The sequence below is a fragment of the Ranitomeya imitator genome, chromosome 4 (assembly GCF_032444005.1).
Source record: "Ranitomeya imitator isolate aRanImi1 chromosome 4, aRanImi1.pri, whole genome shotgun sequence".
NCBI lineage: Eukaryota > Metazoa > Chordata > Amphibia > Anura > Dendrobatidae > Ranitomeya > Ranitomeya imitator.
The window spans coordinates 576560404-576579959 of record NC_091285.1 but is presented as its reverse complement, the minus strand read 5'-3'; the positions used below and the strand labels follow the sequence as shown (position 1 = coordinate 576579959).

Genomic DNA, 19556 nt, shown 5'->3' with positions numbered 1-19556 from the left:
GGTCTATGTAGCAGAAAATGCCCAAAATTGACACCATTCTAAAAACTGCACCCCTCAAGGTGCGCAAAACCACATTCAAGAAGTTTATTAACCCTTCAGTTGCTGCACAGGAACTGAAGCAATGTGGAAGGAAAAAATGAACATTTTACTTTTTTTCACAAATATTTTACTTCAGAACCAATTTTTTTCATTTTCACATGTGTAAAAAAAGAAAATGAACCACATAATTTGTTGTGCAATTTGTCCGGAGAATGCCGATACCCCATATGTGGGGAGGGACCACTGTTTGGGTGCACAGTAGAGCTCAGGAGGGAAGGAGCGCCATTTGGCTTTTTCAACATAGAATTCCCTGGAATTGAGATCGGACACCATGTCGCGTTTGGAGAGCCGCTGATGTGCCTAAACAGTGGAAACCCCCCACAAGTGACACCATTTTGGAAACTAGACCCCCTAAGGAACTTATCTAGGTGTGTGGTCAACACTTTGAACCCCCAAGTGCTTCACACAAGTTTATAACGTAGAGCCGAAAAAATTAAAAATCATTTTTTTTTCACAAAAATGATCTTTTCACCCCCAATTTTTTATTTTACCAAGGGTAGCAAGACAAAATGGACCCCAAAAGTTGTTGTGCAATTTGTCCTGAGTATGTCGATACCCCGTATGTGGGGGTAAACCTCTGTTTGGGTGCACAGTAGAGCTCAGAAGGGAAGGAGCGCCATTTGACTTTTTCAACATAGAATTCTCTGGAATTGAGATCGGACACCATGTCGCGTTTGGCGAGCCCCTGATGTGCCTAAACAGTGGAAACCCCCCACAAGTGACACCATTTTGGAAAATAGACCCCCTAAGGAACTTATCTAGGTGTGTGGTCAACACTTTGAACCCCCAAGTGCTTCACACAAGTTTATAACGTAGAGCCGAAAAAATTTAAAATCATTTTTTTTTCACAAAAATGATCTTTTCACCCCCAATTTTTTATTTTTCCAAGGGTAGCAAGACAAAATGGACCCCAAAAGTTGTTGTGCAATTTGTCCTGAGTATGTCGATACCCCGTATGTGGGGGTAAACCTCTGTTTGGGTGCACAGTAGAGCTCAGAAGGGAAGGAGCGCCATTTGACTTTTTCAACATAGAATTCTCTGGAATTGAGATCGGACACCATGTCGCGTTTGGAGAGCCCCTGATGTGCCTAAACAGTGGAAACCCCCCACAAGTGACACCATTTTGGAAACTAGACCCCCTAAGGAACTTATCTAGGTGTGTGGTCAACACTTTGAACCCCCAAGTGCTTCACACAAGTTTATAACGTAGAGCCGAAAAAATTAAAAATCATTTTTTTTTCACAAAAATGATCTTTTCACCCCCAATTTTTTATTTTCCCAAGGGTAGCAAGACAAAATGGACCCCAAAAGTTGTTGTGCAATTTGTCCTGAGTATGTCGATACCCCGTATGTGGGGGTAAACCTCTGTTTGGGTGCACAGTAGAGCTCAGAAGGGAAGGAGCGCCATTTGACTTTTTCAACATAGAATTCTCTGGAATTGAGATCGGACACCATGTCGCGTTTGGAGAGCCCCTGATGTGCCTAAACAGTGGAAACCCCCCACAAGTGACACCATTTTGGAAACTAGACCCCCTAAGGAACTTATCTAGGTGTGTGGTCAACACTTTGAACCCCCAAGTGCTTCACACAAGTTTATAACGTAGAGCCGAAAAAATTAAAAATCATTTTTTTTTCACAAAAATGATCTTTTCACCCCCAATTTTTATTTTCCCAAGGGTAGCAAGACAAAATGGACCCCAAAAATTGTTGTGCAATTTGTCCTGAGTATGTCGATACCCCGTATGTGGGGGTAAACCTCTGTTTGGGTGCACAGTAGAGCTCAGAAGGGAAGGAGCGCCATTTGACTTTTTCAACATAGAATTCTCTGGAATTGAGATCGGACACCATGTCGCGTTTGGAGAGCCCCTGATGTGCCTAAACAGTGGAAACCCCCCACAAGTGACACCATTTTGGAAACTAGACCCCCTAAGGAACTTATCTAGGTGTGTGGTCAACACTTTGAACCCCCAAGTGCTTCACACAAGATTATAACGTAGAGCCGAAAAAATTAAAAATCATTTTTTTTTCACAAAAATGATCTTTTCACCCCCAATTTTTTATTTTCCCAAGGGTAGCAAGACAAAATGGACCCCAAAAGTTGTTGTGCAATTTGTCCTGAGTATGTCGATACCCCGTATGTGGGGGTAAACCTCTGTTTGGGTGCACAGTAGAGCTCAGAAGGGAAGGAGCGCCATTTGACTTTTTCAACATAGAATTCTCTGGAATTGAGATCGGACACCATGTCGCGTTTGGAGAGCCCCTGATGTGCCTAAACAGTGGAAACCCCCCACAAGTGACACCATTTTGGAAACTAGACCCCCTAAGGAACTTATCTAGGTGTGTGATCAATACTTTGAACCCCCAAGTGCTTCACACACGTTTATAACGTAGAGCCGAAAAAATTAAAAATCATTTTTTTTTCACAAAAATGATCTTTTCACCCCCAATTTTTTATTTTCCCAAGGGTAGCAAGACAAAATGGACCCCAAAAGTTGTTGTGCAATTTGTCCTGAGTATGTCGATACCCCGTATGTGGGGGTAAACCTCTGTTTGAGCGCACTGCGGAGCTTGGAAGGGAAGGTGCGCCGTTTGACTTTTTAATCTCTTAATTGTGAGAGCGGACGCCATTTTGGGTTTGTAGATGTGCCTAACAGCAGAAACCCCCCACAACTGACCCCGTTTTGGAAACTACACCCCTCAAAGATTTTAATCAGGGGTATATTGAGCAATTTGAACCCACATGTATGACACAGAGTTTGATAACATTAGGTCGTCATATTGAAAAAATTCATTTTTTTCCACGAGAATCTTGTTTTAGACCTGAATGTCTCACTTTTTCAGAAATAACATCAAAAACTGGACCCCACAATTCGTTACCCACTTTATTATGAGTGCAGCGATATCCCATATGTAGTAAAAAAGTTCTGTTTGGACAAATGGCAGGGCTTGGACAGAAAGGGGCACAATGTGACAAATTTGGCTTTATTTGAAATTGAAGATCCAAGACCCATTCAAAGCTTCTAGAGACATTGAGCAAAAAAGAAAATCCTTCCAGGAATTATTACTCACAGAGGGAGGCATGCTCCTAAAACACAATGGCTGACTATAAAATTGGTCTTGCTAACAAAACAGTTGTCCCGCATTTGCGTATATTGTAGCAGGAAGAATAAACTGTACTGGAATGAAGGGCAAAATGTGTAGGAAAATGCAGCCAACTATGTGGCAAAGCGGAGTTTGTTCCAAAGATGAAAGAACACCATCAGGGCTAGAATGGCAGACACTTTCAGAGACTGGTCGTACAACGTCCTTTTAGCTCCATCAATCCCTATATGAGAGACGAATGTGCCAATAGACGTGGTACACCATAGCAAGCTCCCACCCGCCAAGGTCAGAACCGCTATATGCACAAAACAACCAGTTCTCTATAGAAAGTATTGTCTGGTACCAGAGGTTCGGCAAGAACCATAAAGTAAAGCCCATAGTGTATAAGTACGGAACTTCCTCATTTTTTAGAAATCCTACAATAAAATGATCATGCCCGTATCATCAACATAAATATAAGTAATATAAATGGAAGCCAAAGTTTTGTGTAGCAAGACAGCTATAAAAACAGTCAAAGTTAGATAAATGGTCAAAAATGTTTGTGAGTAATCAAGTCCTAGAATTCATTTTCTGATAATCTCACTTTTCATGATCATTTCTGGGGTCCACATTCTAACGCTTATTGACATAGGTACGTGGACGAGAATTTGTTGGAATAGTAGTTTGGTATGGGATTGATCGAGTTGTAGAATTTTCAGATGACCTGACTTTGCAAGAACATTTGTGGGGTCCACACTCTAGAGCGTACAGACGTGGGTACGTGGGTGAGAATTTGTTGGGATAGTAGTTTGGTATGGGATTGATCGAGTCGTAGAATTTTCAGATGACCTGACTTTGCAAGAACATTTGTGGGGTCCACACTCTAGAGCGTACAGACGTGGGTACGTGGACGAGAATTTGTTGGGATAGTAGTTTGGTATGGGATTGATCAAGTTCTGGAATTGTGAAATGGGGTAAAATGGGATCTACTAATTAAAATATTATTTATCAATTGTTCCAAATTGTACTACTGGGGCCACTAAGCAGAAAATAAAAATTATTGAAAAAAAGCAAACTAATAATTGTAGGTGGTGTGGTAGGTCTCAAAACAGGGGGAGATACAAAGGCCTGGTTGGGATGGGCATGTGGGGCAATAGAATCGGGAATCACTCCGCCTGCCATGCTTTCTGCAAACTCGGCACCTTTTTTGAGGATACCTTTGGGTGGGAGTGACAGGGACAGGGTGAGGAAAATGGCGTTCTGACAGTCTCCGGGAATCCTCAGAGTCGAAGGCTTCCCCCGGTGCCATCGACTCAAATATGAGGCTCTCTACTACTTTCTCCTGAAAGTGCAGGAAAGTTAGCGGTCCTTGAGATTTTTTATATAGGACAAAGCTGTTGTAGGTGGCAGTCTGAATTAGATAGATTCCCACCTTTTTATACCACGCCCTGGTCTTCCTCTTGACCAGGTATGGTTGCAGAACCTGGTCTGACAGGTCTACGCCACCCATATGGTTGTTATAATCTGTGACGCAGACAGGTTTTTCTTTGTCCCTGGTGGCACCCCTCTCTCTGACCGTCACAGTGGTGTCCGTATGCAGTGTGGAAAGCATATAGACGTCCTTCCTGTCTTTCCACTTCACTGCAAGTAGTTGGTCGCTTGCAAGTGAAAATGACGCCCCCCTCTCCAAACGTCTGGACACCAACTGTGACGGAAACCCCACTCTGTTTTTCCTCACTGTCCCACAGGCCCCTGTACTTGCAGCATGGAGGGATTTGTATAGGGGGATACTCGTGTAATAATTATGTGTACACGTGGTACCCTTGATTGAGAAAGGGCGTCATTAGCTCCCAGACAATTTTGCCTGGGATACCAATTGTCTGGGGGCAGTTTGGGGGGTTTATTTGGCGGTCCCTACCTTCGTAAATTAGGAAGGTGGACGTGTACCCTGATGAGCTCTCGCAAGCTTTATATAATTTTACGCCGTATTTGGCTCTCTTGGAGGGAATAAATTGGCGGAATGAAAGACGGCCCTTGTAGCTCATCAAGGACTCGTCGACTGCCATATTTTGCTCTGGGGTATAGGAATTTAGAAAGGAAGTTTTTAGGAGGGAAATTAGGGGTCTTAATTTATTTAGCCGATCGTAGTTGGGGTCAGTTCTTGGGAGAGCTTGGGAATTGTCACTGAAGTGGAGGAATCTCATCAGGGCTTCGTAACGGGCTCGGGACATGATGGCTGCAAATACAGGGGTGCAGTGGACAGCTTTTGTTGCCCAGTAAGAGCGGAGAGTGGTTTTTTTTACTATACCCATATTCAGGGTGAGGCCTAAGAATTTTTTAATTTCGGGGACATTTGTGGGGATCCAGGAACGGGAATGAAAGGCAGTGGGTTTTTGGGAAATATATTGCCGGGCATATAGGTTAGTTTGGTGGACGATTAATTGCAGGACTTCGGGGCTAATGAAAATTTCAAAAAAATCAATGGGGGTAAAATTGGCGACATCTACTTTTATTCCAGGGACTGCAGAAAAAGGGGGAATTTGAGGGGAAAATGAGGTGTCATTATACCACAGCGGGGGGAGGGGAGGGGACTGCGGTACTTGGTCCTGCCTCTGAAGCTTCAGCAGTGACGACCGACTCCGCTACCACCGGGCTGGGGGATCCCGTGGAGGAAGAGTCGTCATCACTGTCTGAAAACTGCTCAGCTTCAGGGGCAGAATCTGTTTCGCTGCCGGAGCTGCCGGAGCAAAGCAGGCTGTAAGCTTGCTCCGCGCTAAAAGTTCTGTGGGCCATTTTATCTAATTCCTCCCCTAACCCTAACCCTACCCCTAACCCTGCCCCTAACCCTAAAAAAAAATTTTTTTAAAAAATTATAATTTTTTTTTTCTTTTTTTTATAATCCTCTGCTGATGATGCAGGGATTACGGAGAACGGGGGTGGGTAAATGGGATGCTGGCGGAGGCAGATATTATGTTTTGTGAATAACTGACAGGGCAGCACTTGAACTGTAGTCTCTCTCTCTTCTCTCCTAGAACAACTACAAGGAGAGAAGAGAGAGGTACAGCCCAAGTGCTGCCATATTTATCAAACATTTGGGGTTTTGATCACTGTAATTGGACATATTACAGTAATCAAAACCCAGCAGCCAATGAGAAAATTCTCATAGGTTGCTGGGTCTCTGCTGGCAGATCATGGCAGGCGCACTGCGCATGCGCCCGCCATTTTCTTCCAGCAGAGAAGAAGAAGGGGGGCCAGGAGCAGTGGGCTGGGGACCGGGGACCATGGGCTGTGGACCGGGGACAGGGGGACATCAGGAGGAGGTATGGTGGGGGGCTCGGGGGCTCTATTTCTCTCCCCTCTGATGTGCGATCACATCAGAGGGGAGAGAAATCCAAAGCATTTTTTTTTTTTTTTTACAAACTATTTGCAGCGATTGCAATCCCGGGGGTCTGTAAAGACCCCCGGGATTGCGATCGCTCCAGGGGGTCTGCGATCGCTCCAGGGGGTCTGTAAAAACAGACCCCAATACACCGGGGGAAGCTAGGCTTTGGCGGGCGCATCTGCACATGCGCCCGCCATTTTGGAGCCCGGACAGCTAGGAGGAGGGTCGGGGACCGGGGGGGCACCTTCTCCGGTACATAAGGTACCGTGGGGGGCTCGGGGGACCCTATTTCTCTCCCCTCTAATGTCCGATCACATTAGAGGGGAGAGAAACACAATACTAATGCGTTTTTTTTTTTTTTTTTTGCGATCGCCGGTAAACGGTTAATTACCGGCGATCGCAAAAGCGGGGTCGGTGAAAACCGACCCGAATCATGTTCTCTGGGGTCTCGGCTACCCCCGGCAGCCGAGACCCCGGAGAAAATCGGCCTCTGGGGGGCGCTATGTACTTTTTCCACAGCGCCGTTAATTAACGGCGCTGTGGCTTAAGTACACTTAGCGGCCGCCGTTAAAAGGCGTATCGGCGGTCGCTAAGGGGTTAAATACCTTCTTCTCCACGGTATTCACGGCGAAAAATGAAATGCTAGGTGAAATCCCAAGAAACAATGAAAACCCTATATTAACCCCTTCACCCCAAAGCCTGTTTTCACCTAAGTGACAGGGCCAATTTTTACAATTCTGACCACTGTCACTTTATGAGGTCATAACTCTGAAACGCTTCAACGGATCCTGGTGATTCTGACACTGTTTTCTCGTGACATATTGTACTTCATGATAGTGGTAAAACTTCTTCGATATGACTTGCATTTATTTGTGAAAAAAACAAAAATTTGTCAGAAATTATGAAAATTTAGCAATTTTCAAACTCTTAGTTTTTATGCCCTTAAATTAGAGAGTTATATCACATAATATAGTTAATAAACAACATTTCCCACATGTCTGCTTTACATCAGCACAATGTTGGAAACATAATTTTTTTTTGTTAGGACGTTATAAGGGTTAAAAGTTGACCAGCGATTTCTCATTTTTGCAACAAAATTTGCAAAACCATTTTTTTACGGACCACCTCACACTTGAAGTGACTTTGAGGGGTCTATATGACAGAAAATGCCCAAAAGTGACACCATTCTAAAAACTGCACCCCTCAAGGTACTCAAAACCACATTCAAAAAGTTTATTAACCCTTCAGGTGCTTCACAGGAATTTTTTGAATGTTTAAAAAAATTGAACATTTAACTTTTTTTTCACAAAATTTTTACTTCAGGTCCAATTTGTTTAATTTTACCAAGGATAACAGGAGAAATTGGACCACAAAAGTCGTTGTACAATTTGTCCTGAGTACGCCGATACCCCATATGTGGGGGTAAACCACTGTTTGGGCACATGGCAGAGCTCGGAAGGGAAGGAGCGCCATTTGACTTTTCAATGCAAGATTTGCTGGAATTGAGATCGGAGCCCATGTCACGATTGGAGAGCCCCTGATGTGCCTAAACAGTGGAAACCCACCACAAGTGACACTACTTTGGAAAGTAGACCCCCTAAGGAACTAATCTAGATGTGTGGTGAGCACTTTGAACCTCCAAGTGCTTCACAGAAGTTTATAATGTAGAGCCGAAAGAAACTTTTTTTTATTAATTTTCACAAAAAATTATCTTTTTGCCCCAAATTTTTTATTTTCCCAAGGGTAAAAGGATAAATTGGACCCCAAAAGTTGTTGTGCAATTTGTCCTGAGTACGTCGATACTTCAAATATGGGGATAAACCACTGTTTGAGCGCATGGCAGAGCTCGGAAGGGAAGGAGTGCCATTTGACTTTTCAATGCAAAATTGGCTGGAATTGAGATCGGACGCCATGTCGCATTTGGAGAGCCCCTGACGTGCCTTAACAGTGGAAACCCCCCACAAGTGACCCCATTTTGGAAAGAAGACCCCCTAAGGAACTTATCTAGATGTGTGGTGAGCACTTTGAACCCCCAATTGTTTCACTAAAGTTTAGAATGTAGCATTGTGAAAATTAAAAAATCATTTTTTCTTTCCACAAAATGATGTTTTAGCCCGCAATTTTTTTTTTCCCAAGGGTAACAGGAGAAATTGGACCACAAATGTTATTGTCCAATTTGTCCTGAGTACGCTGATACCCCACATGTGGGGGGGAACCACCGTTTGAGTGCATGGCAGAGCTCGGAAGGGAAGGAGCACCGTTTGAAATGCAGACTTAGATGGAATGGACTGCAGGTGTCATGTTGCATTTGCAGAGCCCCTGATGTACCTAAACAGTAGAAACCCACCACAAGTGACCCCATATTGGAAACTAGACCCCCCAAGGAACTTATCTAGATGTGTTGTGAGAGCTTTGAACCAACAAGTGTTTCACTACAGTTTATAACGCAGAGCCGTGAAAATAAAAAATATTTTTTTTTCCACGAAAATGATATTTTATCCCCTATGTTTTTATTTTCCCAAGGGTAACAGGACAAATTGGACCCCAAAAGTTGTTGTCCAACTTGTCCTGAGAACGCTGATACCCCATATGTTGGGGGGAACCACTATTTGGGTGCACGGCAGAGCTCGGAAGGGAAGGAGCGCCATTTGAAATGCAGACTTAGATGGATTGGTCTGCAGGCGTCATGTTGCATTTGCAGAGCCCCTGATGTACCTAAACAGTAGAAACCCACCACAAGTGACCCCATATTGGAAACTAGACCCCCCAAGGAACTTATCTAGATGTGTTGTGAGAGCTTTGAACCAACAAGTGTTTCACTACAGTTTATAACACAGAGCCGTGAAAGTAAAAAATATTTTTTTTTCCACGAAAATGATATTTTATCCCCTATGTTTTTATTTTCCCAAGGGTAACAGGACAAATTGGACCCCAAAAGTTGTTGTCCAACTTGTCCTGAGAACGCTGATACCCCATATGTTGGGGGGAACCACTGTTTGGGTGCACGGCAGAGCTCGGAAGGGAAGGAGCGCCATTTGAAATGCAGACTTAGATGGATTGGTCTGCAGGCGTCATGTTGCATTTGCAGAGCCCCTGATGTACCTAAACAGTAGAAACCCCCCACAAGTGACCCCATATTGGAAACTAGACCCCCCAAGGAACTTATCTAGATGTGTTGTGAGAGCTTTGAACCAACAAGTGTTTCACTACAGTTTATAACGCAGAGCCGTGAAAATAAAAAATATTTTTTTTTCCACGAAAATGATATTTTATCCCCTATGTTTTTATTTTCCCAAGGGTAACAGGACAAATTGGACCCCAAAAGTTGTTGTCCAACTTGTCCTGAGAACGCTGATACCCCATATGTTGGGGGGAACCACTGTTTGGGCACACAGGAGAACTCGGAAGGGAAGGAGCACTGTTTTACCTTTTCAAAGCAGAATTGGCTGGAATTGAGATCGGACGCCCCCTGATGTGCCTAAACAGTGGAAACCCCCAATTATAACTGAAACCCTAACCCCAACCCTAACCCTAGCCCTAACCCTAGCCCTAACCCTAGCCCTAACCCTAGCCCTAACCCTAGCCCTAACCCTAGCCCTAACCCTAGCACTAATGGGAAAAAGGAAATAAATACATTTTTTACATTTTATTATTTTTCCCTAACTAAGGGGGTGATGAAGGGGGGTTTGATTTACTTTTATAGCGTTTTTTTGGCGGATTTTTATGATTGGCAGCTGTCACACACTAAAAGACGCTTTTTATTGCAAAAAATAGTTTTTGCATCACCACATTTTGAGAGCTATAATTTATCCATATTTTGGCCCATAGAGTCATATGAGGTCTTGTTTTTTGCGGGACGAGTTGACGTTTTTATTGGTAACATTTTCAGGCAGATGACATTTTTTGATCGCTTTTTATTCCGATTTTTGGGAGGCGGAATGAACAAAAACCAGCAATTCCTGAATTTCTATTAGGGGGGGCGTTTATACCGTTCCACGTGTGCTAAAATGGATAAAGCAGTTTTATTCTTCGGGTCAGTACGATTACAGCGATACCTCATTTATGTAATTTTTTTTATGTTTTGGCGCTTTTACACAATAAAAACTATTTTATATAAAAAAATAATTGTTTTTGCATCGCATTATTCTGAGAGCTATAACTTTTTTATTTTTCTGCTGATGATGCTGTATGGCGGCTTTTTTTTTGCGGGACAAGATGACGTTTTCAGCGGTACCATGGTTATTTATATCCGTCGTTTTGATCGCGTGTTATTCCACTTTTTGTTCGCCTGTATGATAATAAAGCGTTGTTTTTTGCCTTGTTTTTTATTTTTGCGGTGTTCACTGAAGGGGTTAACTAGTGGGATAGTTTTATAGAGCGGGTCGTTACGGACGCGGCGATACCAAATATGTGTACATTTATTGTTTTTTTTTTTTTTTACATAAATAAATGGATTTATTGGGAAATGTTTTTTTTTTTTTTTATTTGGGGATTTTTTTTTATTTTTTTTTACACATTCTATTTTTTTTTTTTTTTACTTTCTAACATTGTCCCAGGGTGGGACATCTCTGTATTAGATCAGATCGTTGATCTGACACTGTGCATAGCACACTGTCAGATCAACGATCTGACAGGCAGCTTAGCTGGCTTTCCAGCGCCTGCTCTCAGCAGGCGCCGGCTAGCCAGGTCACTTCATGACCCGGAAGGAGTCCGGCGGCCATCTTGGATCCGGGGACTCCTTCCGGGTCACCGGAGCAACGCGATCTCATTGCGTTGCTCCGGTGGGAGAGCGCAGGGAGCCCCCGTCCCTGCGCGATCCCCCTCTATGCCGCTGTCACTACTGACAGCGGCATCAGAGGGGTTAAATGCCCGCGATCGGCGATAGCGCCGATCGTGGGCATTGCTGCGGGGTGTCAGCTGTCGTATACAGCTGACACCCGCACCCGATCACCGCGGCGCTCAGCGCGAGACCGCGGTGATCGGTGCGCCGTACTAGTACTGCTGCTGGCACTAATGCAGTGCCGGCAGCGCAGTACTAGTACGGCGCATGTCGCGAAGGGGTTAAGGGTCACCAATCTAACCCAAGAAGAGGTGCGAAACCGGCTAAATAAGATCAAAATAGATAAATCTCCGGGTCCGGATGGCATACACCCACGAGTACTAAGAGAATTAAGTACTGTAATAGATAAACCATTATTTCTTATTTTTAGGGACTCTATAGCGACGGGGTCTATTCCACAGGACTGGCGCATAGCAAATGTGGTGCCAATATTCAAAAAGGGTTCTAAAAGTGAACCTGGAAATTATAGGCCAGTAAGTCTAACCTCTATTGTTGGTAAAATATTTGAAGGGTTTCTGAGGGATGTTATTCTGGATTATCTCAATGAGAATAACTGTTTAACTCCATATCAGCATGGGTTTATGAGAAATCGTTCCTGTCAAACCAATCTAATCAGTTTTTATGAAGAGGTAAGCTATAGGCTGGACCACGGTGAGTCATTGGACGTGGTATATCTCGATTTTTCCAAAGCGTTTGATACCGTGCCGCACAAGAGGTTGGTACACAAAATGAGAATGCTTGGTCTGGGGGAAAATGTGTGTAAATGGGTTAGTAACTGGCTTAGTGATAGAAAGCAGAGGGTGGTTATAAATGGTATAGTCTCTAACTGGGTCGCTGTGACCAGTGGGGTACCGCAGGGGTCAGTATTGGGACCTGTTCTCCTCAACATATTCATTAATGATCTGGTAGAAGGTTTACACAGTAAAATATCGATATTTGCAGATGATACAAAACTATGTAAAGCAGTTAATACAAGAGAAGATAGTATTCTGCTACAGATGGATCTGGATAGGTTGGAAACTTGGGCTGAAAGGTGGCAGATGAGGTTTAACAATGATAAATGTAAGGTTATACACATGGGAAGAAGGAATCAATATCACCATTACACACTGAACGGGAAACCACTGGGTAAATCTGACAGGGAGAAGGACTTGGGGATCCTAGTTAATGATAAACTTACCTGGAGCAGCCAGTGCCAGGCAGCAGCTGCCAAGGCAAACAGGATCATGGGGTGCATTAAAAGAGGTCTGGATACACATGATGAGAGCATTATACTGCCTCTGTACAAATCCCTAGTTAGACCGCACATGGAGTACTGTGTCCAGTTTTGGGCACCGGTGCTCAGGAAGGATATAATGGAACTAGAGAGAGTACAAAGGAGGGCAACAAAATTAATAAAGGGGATGGGAGAACTACAATACCTAGATAGATTAGCGAAATTAGGATTATTTAGTCTAGAAAAAAAGACGACTGAGGGGCGATCTAATAACCATGTATAAGTATATAAGGGGACAATACAAATATCTCGCTGAGGATTTATTTATACCAAGGAAGGTGACGGGCACAACTGGGCATTCTTTGCGTCTGGAGGAGAGAAGGTTTTTCCACCAACATAGAAGAGGATTCTTTACTGTTAGGGCAGTGAGAATCTGGAATTGCTTGCCTGAGGAGGTGGTGATGGCGAACTCAGTCGAAGGGTTCAAGAGAGGCCTGGATGTCTTCCTGGAGCAGAACAATATTGTATCATACAATTATTAGGTTCTGTAGAAGAACGTAAATCTGGGGATTTATTATGATGGAATATAGGCTGAACTGGATGGACAAATGTCTTTTTTCGGCCTTACTAACTATGTTACTATGTTACCTCCCTCCTCCGCCCACCACTGCCTCCTCCAACTCCCCTCATCTCCTCCGAGGACTTTGCCACCTACTTCAAAAACAAGATCGACCAAACAAGACTAACCTTTACAGCTCCATCACCCCAACCACTCCATATACCAGACCTCTGCCCTTCCCTAATAACCTCCCTATCCAACATCACTGAAGGAGAGCTTACTCGCCTCTTCTCCAAATCGCACCTCACCACCTGTGCACTTGACCCCATCCCCTCCCACCTGCTCCCCAACGTCACTAACATGCTCATTCCAGCCCTAACCCATCTCTTCAATCTATCGCTATCTTCTGGTACCTTCCCCTCGGCCTTCAAACATGCCACCATCACACCCATCCTCAAAAAAACTAACCTTGACCCAACTGCTATGCCCAGCTACCGCCCCATATCACTGCTCCCATTTGCTTCAAAACTCCTTGAGCAGCATGTCCATGCTCAAATTTCCTCCCACCTCTCATCTAACTCTCTCCTTGACAACCTCCAATCTCGCTTCCGCCCCCATCACTCCACCGAAACTGCCCTGACAAAAATTACTAATGACTTACTCACAGCCAAAGCTAACAGACAGTTCTCCATCCTCCTCCTTCTTGACCTGTCCTCTGCTTTCAACACAATCACTGCCTACTGCTACAGATTCTTTCTTCCCTTGGCATCAAAGACCTTGCCCTGTCCTGGATTGCGTCATACCTTTCCGACCGCACATTTAGCGTTTCCCACTCCCACACCACCTCCTCATCCTGCCCTCTCTCTGTTGGAGTCCCTCAAGGCTCTGTCCTAGGGCCCCTACTTTTTTCCATCTATATTCTTGGCCTAGGACAACTCATAAAGTCCCATGGCTTCCAGTACCACCTGTATGCGGACGACACTCAGATCTACCTCTCTGGCCCAGATGTCACCTCTCTGCTGTCCAGAATCCCGAAGTGTCTGTCAGCCATATCCTCCTTCTTCACCTCTCGCTTTCTAAAACTCAATGTAGACAAAACCGAACTCATCATCGTTCCCCCATCTCACGTATCCCCCCCTACCTGATCTATCTATTATGGTAAACGGCATCAAGCTCTCTCCCGCACCTGAAATCCGCTGCCTCGGGGTAACTCTCGACTCTGCCCTGTCCTTCAAACCGCACATCCAAACTCTTGCCACCTCCTGTCGCCTCCAACTCAAAAATATTGCCAGAATCGGTTCCTTCCTCAGTCCACAATCTACCAAAACTCTTGTGCATGCCCTCATCATCTCCCGCCTCGACTACTGCAACACCCTCCTCTGTGGCCTCCCCGCTAACTCTCTTGCACCACTCCAGTCTGTCCTCAACTCTGCCCGGCTAATCCACCTCTCTCCTCGCTACTCCCTACTCCCCTGCTTCTCCCCTCTGCAAATCCCTCCACTGGCTCCCCATTCCCCAACGAATCCAGTTCAAACTACTAACACTGATCTACAAACCCATCCACAACCTGTCCCCTCCCTATATCTCTGAACTAATCTCCCAATATCTTCCCTCACGTAATCTCCGATCTTCCCAAGACCTCCTACTCTCCTCCACACTTATTCGTTCCTCACACAACCGCCTCCAAGATTTCTCCCGAATATCCCCCATCCTCTGGAATTCCATGCCTCAGCACGTCCGACTATCCGCCACCCTTGACTCCTTGAGGCGGAACCTGAAAACCCATTTCTTCAAGAAAGCCTACAGCTTGCAATAACCATTCTGCCGCCTCACCATCGCCAGAGCCACCGCCTCGCCATCGCCAGAGCCGCCGCCTCGCCCCTACCTTCTGTCTCTCCCCCACTATCCTATAGAATGTAAGTCCGCAAGGACAGGGTCCTCTCCCCTCTGTACCAGTCTGTCAATGTAAACCTGCTTACTGTAATCAATATCTATAACCCTGTATGTAACTCCTTTCTTATGTACAACACCATGGAATTAATGGTGCTATATAAATAATAATAATAATACTGTATGGAGGGCTATGAGGAGTGCATTATACTGTATGGAGGACTAGGGGAAGTGCATTATACTGTATGGAGGACTAGGGGAAATGTATTATACTGTATGGAGGACTAGAGGAAGTGCATTATACTGTATGGAGGACTATTGGGAGTGCATTATACTGTATGGAGGACTGGGAGAAGTGCATTATACTGTATGAAGGACTAGGGGAAGTGCATTATACTGTATGGAGGACTAGAGGAAGTGCATTATACTGTATGGAGGACTAGGGGAAGTGCATTATACTGTATGGAGGACTAGGGGAAGTGCATTATACTGTATGGAGGACTAGGGGAAATGCATTATACTGTATGGAGGACTAGGGGAAGTGCATTATACTGTATGGAGGACTAGGGGAAGTGCATTACACTGTATGGAGGACTAGGGGAAGTGCATTATACTGTATGGAGGACTAGGGGAAGTGCATTATACTGTATGGAGGACTAGGGGAAGTGCATTATACTGTATGGAGGACTAGGGGAAGTGCATTATACTGTATGGCGGACTAGGGGAAGTGCATTATACTGTATGGAGGACTAGGGGAAATGCATTATACTGTATGGAGGACTACTGGGAGTGCATTATACTGCATGGAGGACTAGGGGAAGTGCATTATACTGTATGGCGGACTAGGGGAAGTGCATTATACTGTATGGAGAGCTATGGGGAGTGCATTATACTGCATGGAGGGCTATGGGGAGTGCATTATACTGTATGGAGGACTAGGGGAAGTGCATTATACTGTATGGAGGACTAGGGGAAGTGCATTATACTGTATGGAGGGCTATGGGGAGTGAATTATACTGTATAGAGGGCTATGGGGAGTGCATTATACTGTATGGAGGACTAGGGGAAGTGCATTATACTGTATGGCGGACTAGGGGAAGTGCATTATACTGTATGGAGGACTAGGGGAAGTGCATTATACTGTATGGAGGACTAGGGGAAGTGCATTATACTGTATGGAGGACTAGGGGAAGTGCATTACACTGTATGGAGGACTAGGGGGTGCAGTATACTATTTGGAGGCCTATGGGGAGTGCATTATTATATTTGGAGGACTATTGGGAGTGCATTATACTGTATGGAGGACTTTGGGGTTCGGTATACTATATGGAGGATTATGGGGCCCATTATACTATACTAGATTGTGGCCCGATTCTAACGCATCGGGTATTCTAGAATATGCATGTCCCTGTAGTATATGGACAATATGGACTGATTGGTCGAGGCAACCTTTATGACATCATCGTCGCCATGGCAACCATTATGACATCTACGTCGATACTGTGCCCGTCGCTGAATCAGAAACGTGGGATTTCTATTTCCTTTATGACATCATCGTCGCTGTGCCCGTTGCTGATTGGTCGAGGCCTGGTGGCCTCGACCAATCAGACGCGGGATATCTACGTCCTTTATGACATCATTGTCGCTGTGCTCGTTGCTGATTGGTCGAGGCCTGGCGGCCTCGACCAATCAGAGAGGCGGGATTTCCAGGACAGACAGACAGAAAGACAGACAGAAAGACGGAAAAAACCCTTAGGCAACCTTTATGACATCATCGTCGCCATGGCAACCATTATGACATCTACGTCGATACTGTGCTCATGGCTGACCAATCAGAGACGCGGGATGTCTGCGTCCTTTATGACATCATCGTCACTGTGCCCGTCGCTGATTGGTCGAGGCCTGGCGGCCTCGACCAATCAGAGACGCAGGATTTCTACGTCGATACTGTGCCTGTTGCTGATTGGTCGAGGCCTGGCGGCCTCGACCAATCAGACAGGCGGGATTTCCAGGACAGACAGAAAGACGGAAAAACCCTTAGACAATTATATATATAGATGGAGGGCTGTGTGGGGGGGCCATTATATTTGGAGGTCTGTGTGAAAGTCTTTATACCCTATGGAGGGCTATGTGGGGGCCATTATACTTTATGGAAGCAATTATACAGAGTGAAGGTTAGCATGGAGTCCATCAAACTGTGCAGAGGCCATTATATTCTTTGGAGCGCTAGAGGGGGTCATTATTCAGTGTGGAGAGGTGTGGGGCCAATATGCTGTATGTAGGGCCATTACACTGCACGGACGGCAGGGGGGAGTGGCGGTGAGGTACAGTGGGGTCACCAAACTGTGTGAGTGTGGAGGGCTCACTGTGGGGGGGTGATACTGTGCTGGGGGCACATCTTGGAGGCATTATACTTTATGGTGCAATGAAAACGGAATCTAGGGCTTCAGTGGGAGGAAAATTCGTCTGTCTGGGGATTAGTACTCCTGCTATGGGCCCTCATGATTTCTATGAGCGCCCCTGCTGGTAAGCGCGGCTCTGACCGAACCCATCATCCAGGCTCAGTCCCCGGCCTCCTATACACATTACTGAGGGCAGGCGCTGCACACAGACCACCGGGTACAGCGTGACACAGACACACACGCTGCCTTCTGCGTCTTACGTGCCCCTCCGATGATGACGTCACATGTGAGGGGGCGGGGACTCACAGCCACGTGTCTCCGGCCTACCGTCACGTGACACTAATGCTCCTCCCACCAGTGGTCCAAACACAAGATGGCGCGGGGAGGCGGCGGGAGACGCTGAGCACCGGGAGAGAGCCCGGCGGAGGTGAGAGCGCGCAGCATGCCGGGAGAAAGGGCGTGGTCAGAGCACGGTCCGTTGTGTGAGGGGGAGGGGTGCAGGTGATTGTCATCATATAGGAGGTGAGGGAGGATGAGGCTGCGGATAACGGGACGGAGGCTGCTGACATCTCTGACAGGACCCGCTCCCGCCCTCTGCATTATCCCTGTGACAGTTACCCTGACTACAGGGGGTCACAGCGCGACAGTCAGTCGTGACTTACGGCTGTCAGTCATGTATTAGGGGTTAGTGACAGCGGTGCGTGACACGATGTGTGGATGGTGGTGAGGGGCTATCTCCTCCCGGCACTGCCGGTCCCACCAGTCGGGAAGTGTGACAAGCCATTGTAGTCTTTTTTGGGTGCCTGCCCAGCGTTCTGTCAGCACTGTGGGTGCTGGAACTCCCGCTCTCACTTCCCAGCATGCATTGTTGCTGTCACTGATGGCTTCCAGCTTCTGCTCTGATCTCCCCCCTCTGTCATGACTTGATGTGGTTGCTGGAGACGGATTGCACTTGACAACAAGCAGCAGGATAAAGGTGTTGTCCTCTCTGCATGGAAGTGTGCAGCCCCCCTATGTGACAGCAGCCTGAACCTTACAACAGGGGCACGCCGTGCTGTCAGTCATGTGGTCGCCATCGCTCCGCTCCCTGTATAGAGCGCTCCAGTGTTCTCCGAGCGACTGGTCTCCTCAGCCCGATCCCTCTCACCCCACACTCACTTCATGGTCGGCGACTTTTATTTAACGTCTGTGGACAGAAGCGAGACCCTACTGGCCGGGACATTGCTGGGATGATTTATTTATTTTTCAGACAACATAATAATGATGTTATTTGCAGATTGACATCAGATCAGGTTTTGTGTCCGGCTCTGTCACACTGAATGTGGATGAGAAGCATACTGTCAGGAGGGGAGCGGTGCCAGTAACACTACGACCCCACGCACCTGACCTCCGCTGGATTAATTGACTACTGGCCACCGCTGCAGTCCTATCAGAGGTGGCTGATCTTCTAGACAAGGAGCACAGCGCTTCCAACCTTTGCTATAGGGCTTGTAAGTGCTGCTCTGTAGCAGGCCCTATCCATAGCTGTCTCTGATGTTAGTATCGCAGAGCACACCATGGTCATCTATGCGTGTGTGACCTCTCAGCCAGGAGAGCAGCCCCCCTGCCCCAGCAATTGGGGAGAGGTCCCTCCTGAAACGCTCATGTGCAACAATTCTTTTAAGAATGTGAAAAAAGAAGAACTCAACTAAATTGTTGGCCTGTGTGTATATAGCCGCGTGTCCGGCTTGGTTTTGAGATTTCCAAACTTCTGTCTGTGTGATATTCATTGTGAGAACTGGAGGTGACATGCGTGCATTAACCCACGAGATGCCTGACACCACTGTAAGTCTGGTGCAGTCGGCCTGTCAGGGACGTGCTGGCTACTCCCCTCCCTCTGATCGCTGCCAGTAAGTATTACGTGCTCAGAGGGCATGAATGATGAAAATCTCTGAAATCTGACGGTACAGCACAGCTAAGTGGGCGCCCTGTCAGAATGTCTTCTGGTAAAATGTAGGTGTGGGGTTGACATTTCATCGGTTCTTTGAGCACGTGCCGATGGCCATTACTGGAAGACATGCTGCATCTTACAGTATGTCACGAGTTTA

At 46.0% G+C, this 19556-nt stretch overlaps 1 protein-coding gene across 7 annotated transcripts in view; it reads left to right on the top strand.

Annotated features, from left to right (window-relative positions):
• DENND4A (DENN domain containing 4A) overlaps window positions 1–19556 on the top strand; it is a 208592-nt gene that overhangs the window by 25932 nt on the left and 163104 nt on the right. For 5 of the 7 annotated variants that reach the window (XM_069766372.1, XM_069766371.1, XM_069766369.1 and 2 more), the window contains exon 1: window positions 17832–17896. The exons of the other annotated variants lie outside the window; for them this stretch is intronic. The gene's annotated coding sequence lies outside the window, so the exon portion shown is untranslated. Of the gene's footprint in view, window positions 1–17831; window positions 17897–19556 lie in introns of those variants that run through there. 7 annotated transcript variants of the gene reach the window in all.